The sequence below is a fragment of the Hydractinia symbiolongicarpus genome, chromosome 11, assembly GCF_029227915.1.
Source record: "Hydractinia symbiolongicarpus strain clone_291-10 chromosome 11, HSymV2.1, whole genome shotgun sequence".
Lineage (NCBI taxonomy): Eukaryota > Metazoa > Cnidaria > Hydrozoa > Anthoathecata > Hydractiniidae > Hydractinia > Hydractinia symbiolongicarpus.
Genome location: NC_079885.1, coordinates 22,564,438 through 22,570,889, shown reverse-complemented (window position 1 = coordinate 22,570,889; position 6,452 = coordinate 22,564,438). Strand labels below are relative to the sequence as shown.

The 6,452-nt window shown below is 34.0% G+C and overlaps 1 long non-coding RNA gene across 1 annotated transcript; it reads left to right on the top strand.

The window, feature by feature from the left end:
- The first annotated feature begins 865 nt into the window (after positions 1-865).
- Positions 866-5,392, top strand: LOC130614437 (uncharacterized). The gene is made up of 2 exons (XR_008975878.1): positions 866-3,155; positions 4,337-5,392. It is a non-coding gene; the product is annotated as an uncharacterized LOC130614437 (long non-coding RNA).
- Positions 5,393-6,452: the final 1,060 nt, after the last annotated feature.

Here is a 6,452-nt window from a genome sequence, read left to right as displayed (position 1 = left end):
TTGCAAAAACATTAACAACAGATATCGCCCTCGCCTGTGCAACGAGGATTTGATCAAGTTCCTTTATTAGCTGCATTATGCTCTTGTTTAGCCGTCAAGTAAGCGCTAGCCGCTTTGCCACAGGCAACAAACTCTGCCGACGAAGACAATGTACTGCTATAAATAACAGTTTACAACGTTCTTCATAATTTAAAGTGGAAAAAGAAAAAGAAAAACATTAAAAATATGGTTTGTTTTGTTTTAATATTACCTTTAAATTTAACGCAGGCAGACAGGGTGGTTTGGGGTTGTTTAAAATAATAACTCGGCAAACGATGTTTATCCGTTAAGTTACGATCGTTCAAAACTTTTTCTATTCATTAAATTTAGAAGTCGGTACGTTCCGAATTAAAATCAAGAATGACATACCTTATCAGAGAAATTACCAAAGGAACAAAATTAACGACTACGAAATTAACACGAAAGAAATTAAAACAAGGAAAACATATATTATTTCTTTTGAAATATTTTTTATAGTGTTTACATATTTTAAACATTAGTTCAAACCATTATTATTCCAAAGTTAAGTTTGGTTCTCACAATAGGGATAACTCAGTTCCGTTTTCTTTTTACAAAATATGATAAAAACACTAAGAATTTTAGGGGCGCTGGCACTTTTTAAAAGATTTCCATCATATTTGGACTTTTTAAAATGTGCTGCCAGCCCCCTTAAAACATTCAGCGATTTTTATAATAATGATGATTCGTATGATGCCGTTCCAACCTTTGAGATGATTGGTCTGAGAGGTAAATCGGCAACGTCGTCTGTTTTAAGCTTGTGTACTTTGACAGTACCATACAGTTTGCCAGGGGCTGAGTCAGTGGGATATAGGCTCGTGGTGGAGAGCGGTCATGCACCAGTGAAAAAGGACGATTCTACGATTCCTTTTAAAACCAAACAACTCGGCAATTATTACAAACTAGTCGTTAACCCGTGGAAGAATCCATGGGGTCGCCTGTCCTTTATATATCGCATTTCATGTTTTCGTAACAGGAAGCGTCTTTAATGGCAGACAGACAGACGACGGCTATTATTAACTAGCCGTTAACCCGTGGAAAAATCCACGGGGTCGCCCGTCCCTTATATATCGCATTTCGTGTTTCGTGTTTCTGTAACAGGACGCGGTTTTCGCGGACAGACAGACAAAATACGGCTATTATTAAAGAGAAGAGAAGAAGGACAGCAGAAGCATTCCTTCACTTCTTACAGAATTTAAATGCTTGTAACCGGATTTTTAACATGTCCACAACAGATTGTGCGTTTTTAACAGCTTTTGTAATTAAGATGCATCGAACCCGTTGATGATAATTTCTGCTTCGTTGCTTAAATAGTGGTAAAGTTGAACGATTCAGGAAGCGTGGACTGGTTTTAAATCTAACAACTTTGAGGAAATCTTCACATCCGCAGGATCAATGCCTCGTTTCAACTGAATTGCCACTTGATTTGAAAACTTTTTATTGTACAAACTTTGTTTTAATAAGAAATAACAAAAATCCAAAATAAACAAAATTTTCGTCGAACAAAATTTTTCGCGGACTAAAATGACGAAAACTTCAGGTGTCCGAAAAATTTTGTCGGACAAAAGTTTTGTCCGACAAAGTTTTCGTCCAATTAGGTGAAAACACAGAAAACAGCCCGTCCAGCTAAAAAAATCGCTCAGCAATTTTATTTTGCGGAATAAGTCTGGTTTAGCTACCTGCTTTTGGCATAAGAATTACTAATTAAGAATTTTGTTGTAGCTGGCTAAACTGTATCACACATGCTTTTAGGCTTAATACGCTTTTCAAAAAAACTACATTGCATCTTTGGTTTACAGAACACAGAATACACTCTGTAAAAAGGCTAGGTAACTGTTACCCGCCGTTGAACACCCGGATGAGTGATTAATAAGAGCCGTCAACTGCGCCACATATTCAGGTAAAGCGCTTTAGTAAAGTTATGTAGTATGTAGTAAATCAAATGAAGTGCACACAACTTTATGGTGTGTCCAGTGTAATATGTTTTTTATCAAATAACTTTCCACAACTTAAGCTGAAATAAAAACACAGATTACAATTTGTTGTTACCCCGTCATAGCAAAAACTTTCTGGCAAACCTTTTTTATTTTTCGGATAATGTTCCCGGTGAGTGTTAGCTGACCATTTAGTACGGGTAAATAATGTGACACATCCATACAGATGTAATACCAATTTACCATGTCACACATGAGTATAGGCGTAACACTATTTTTCAAAAGAACTTCATCGCAAATTCGGTTAAAAAAAGTCCAGGAAACCGCTGTTGTTATCATGTTCAGTTAAAAAAATACTCAGCAATTTTATTTTGCACCATAAGTTTTCATAACAGTAATAAAAGTGGTATCTGCCTAACTTCATTTAGCATAAGAATTAAGAAATGTGTTGCAGCCAAACTGCATTTGGCTACTTTCACTTTTTGGTCAGAAGTAGCTAAGGAGCTAGCTAGGTAAACACAACTTTAACATAAAAATAAATAATACTGGCTAGGATATAAAGCTGTTATACTAAACTGAATAGTAATAACTAAGGCTAGCTAGCTAGCTGATTGTAGAATGCTCCTTAAAAATCTTCGTTCCTAGCCAAAAATCAAGAAATTTTTGGGTTTGAGATTTGTACTTAGCTACAAAACGTGAGAATATATTTATCTTAACATGTAAAAATATGTAAAAAAACAAAAATGAAAACCTTTTTGAAGACAAAAACAGATTAACCGTCAATGCCACAGCTTTTAAAATGGCCGTAGCTCAGATTGCTTTATCTTTCCTTCATTGGTAAAAATCTGATTCTGCGGGGTTTTCCCAAAATTTTCTGATAAAAGCCGCGCACAACCATTTTGAATATACAGAATACGGCTATTATTAAAGAGAAGATGGACAACAGAAGTGATAACCATTAAAAGAAATAAACTAACACTAAATACACAAGAGAAATCAGTGTCATTAAGGCTTTTTAACTAACTATACATAGATTTCCATAGATTGTAATGGCAATATAATGTGTGTTACGAGTAAGTTATGTGTGTTTGAGAATGTATTTACAGTCTCTGTGGATAAAGAAGTAAAAAAATTGTTGGAAAAAAACTTCATAAAAGACTGCATGTAATGATTGCATGATCCTTCTCTAAAGTGACCCTGTTCATTTAGGTGCAGTGATGGGTTGTATGAAGAAAAAAGTGCCAGCTTGTATAAGAATCGTGTTTTCAGTGTAAATTTAGCTGATTACTTATACAAGACTAGTTGATAAAGCCCATGTGAAAATCCACTAAGGCAGAAGAACAATGGAAAAATAGGTTGCTTTAGATTTTTTGCCGACGTCAGCAGTGCATATACAAAAAGAAAATTGGTTAAAATTAGTCATTCGTTGTCTGTAAGGTGTGGAGGTTGAAACGTTGACCAAAATAATGTATGGTATCGTATGTTTTTGACAAACGCTTAGGGAGATATAAGGGCTTAAAAATTTTTCTGACGTCAGCAAAGTCCCTACCAAAAGTTCCAAAAAATTTCTTAATTCGTACACCCGATGCATTCATCGTATAGATCTTGAAATGCAGATCAAGAAAATGTATAGGAACATGGACTTTTGACAAACGGTTGCAGAGATATTGGGGTTTGAAGGTTTTGTGATGACGTCCTCAACCTTTCCATTCCGAAACGGATTCGGGGACCCAGGCTTGGGAAACTTACCCAAATTGGTCCCGGGTGGTCCCTAGTTACTTACGTGGTGAAAAATCACTGACGTCACCACCTCGTTTTCAAGTTATTTGGCGGTTGCAGAGATATTGGGGTTTGAAGGTTTTGTGATGACGTCCTCAACCTTTCCATTCCGAAACGGATTCGGGGACCCAGGCTTGGGAAACTTACCCAAATTGGTCCCGGGTGGTCCCTAGTTACTTACGTGGTAAAAAATCACTGACGTCACCACCTCGTTTTCAAGTTATTTGGCCTCAAAGCTTTAAGTGCACTGTAATGGTTTCATTTATTTAATATAGAATATTAACGTTAAAGTAGTCTTATTGACGTCGCGCCGTAACGTCAGAAAATTTAACATATTAGACATGCATTTTTCAGTTACTTCAAAGAAAATTTCGGTAAGATCAAAGGAAAATGAACATATCCACTTTGCCTGTTATATATATATATATATATATATAATGTATATAAGATAAATGTTTATCATTCATTTATTTTTTATGTTAAAAAATAATTATTTGAGGAAACTTATTTTTTTTAGGAAAATCTTTGTAAAACATTCACATAACTATTTAAGTAATTTTGTTTAGATAAATGCTGTAATGCCAAAAGGAAAATACTGGGTTAGGCAGCCAATGGTAAGTTTTTATTAAATTTGATTTGAGATTTGAAATTTGATTTGAGGTTTAATTTGAAAAAAAATATAAAAGTAATGTTGTGTAGTGGGTTGCACGTACTATTACTTTCAGTTAAAAAGTCCAAAAATCAACGTGATAGAATATAATTAATTGGATATAACAATTTAATTGCTATGTTGTGCTTTTTTTATGGTTTATAGAGAACAGACAAAAGATATTGCCGACAGAAACGATGGTGAAAGCATTAGAGAACAAAGAATCTTTACAACAAGTGAAGGTTAGTCCGAACATATTAACTGTTTTCATGTTAGAGAAATGCTCGAATGTTCGTTGTTATCAATCTCAAGAAACCCTTTCGTATTAACGAATAAGATTTGTTCCATTTTTATTTATCTTATCTTTAGTGAAGAAACTCAAAGTCGCGATAACCTAGATTCACAGCAAGCATGACGAATTCATGGTGGTTCAGTTAAATTTAAAATATAAAATTATTGATAGATAGACAATTGTCAACCAGGCCTTAACTTTTGCAATCTTAAAGTTAAAGTCCAATAGACAAGTAAAAATTAGGGCCTAAAAATATTTTTCCGTTCGACTTCCTTTTGAATATTTTTCATTTTGTGTCGTAGTGTAAAACGTTTGTAATATTTTTTTGCATATTGGGAAAAGCTGCCAAAAGGGAACAAATCCATAGTTCAGCTTGTTTTGATTAACCACAAAAAAAGCTTAGGGATGAATTTCCCGTATTTAAAAGCAATCCATACACATTGTTTCAGTAAATTCGGTCTTTGAAAAAAACACGTTTGGGGAGATAATTTACCCGCATTAAGAAGCAATCCATACAAGCAATCCATGATATTCAGTTCTTTTAGTAAATTCGGTCTTTAGAAAAAACATTTACGGAGATAATTTACCGGTATTAAGAAGCAATCCATACATATAAAATTCAGTTGTTTTAGTAAATTCGATTTTTGAAATATATATATATATATATATGAACACAAATTGTAGCTATAGGAATAACCAACAAGATAGATGACTACATCAAGAATTAAGTAAAAAGATTTTATTATTTAAAATTTTCGTCAGTTCATCGACTGACTTCTTCAGTATCGCTTACAATACAGTATTAACAATTAAAATATCTTATATAGTGATAAAAATAAATTATATACAATTAAATACACAAGGGTTTAAAACTGGTTTCCATCACCATCATCCTACTATCAACTTAACACACGGTTTCTACAACTTGCATTTTTCTGTTCTTTTAGTTCTATTCCAGTCATGAGAACCATTAAGTCCCTGATGTTGTGTGACGAGTGTCCCTATCCAGAATTTTTCTTTATCTAATAGCAAACTATCAATTTGCCTGTTTGTTAAATTCTCTCCATTGTTCACAACATCAACTATAATAAACCCAATATTTTGCACGGAGGCATTAGGGCATTCATCAATAAAATGTTTCACAACTTTGCAAGATGGTATCTTCTTTTTAATGTGGGATTTGTAATTCGAAAGTCGAGGCTTCCAAGCAATGTAAAAATATATAAAAAAACAAGGACAGACTTAGCAACGTCAACTTTACGCAACTTTCAAAATGGCCGTAATAGCACTGCTCTCTGCTTTACACGTCCCTTTGTCGTGGCTGCAAAATCTCGGATTGGTTTTTCAAAAAAAATCAGGCGTTGCAATTGAATGCTACACGCGGGAGAATAAAACAAAGTCGGTAAATATACATCGCATTTGGTATTTTGTGCAGATATAAGAATTTCGTGATTAATTAACAGGACGCGCTTTTCGCGGACAAACAGGCAAAATACCGCTATTAATAAAAAGACTAACGATATCATACGTCTATTGGTTTTTCGGTTAGTTGCTCATAAAGTTGATCTTGTTAACTCACCATATGATTTTTTAACAATAGCCAATAATAATTACATTATTTAGAACTATTTTCAGCTTTTGTACTCTGATCCTAACTTCAATGGAATATCAAATCTACGGAGACTCTTTAAATGAGATAAATTTTATACTTATGCCTTTTTGGAACATCTTTGTTCCATGT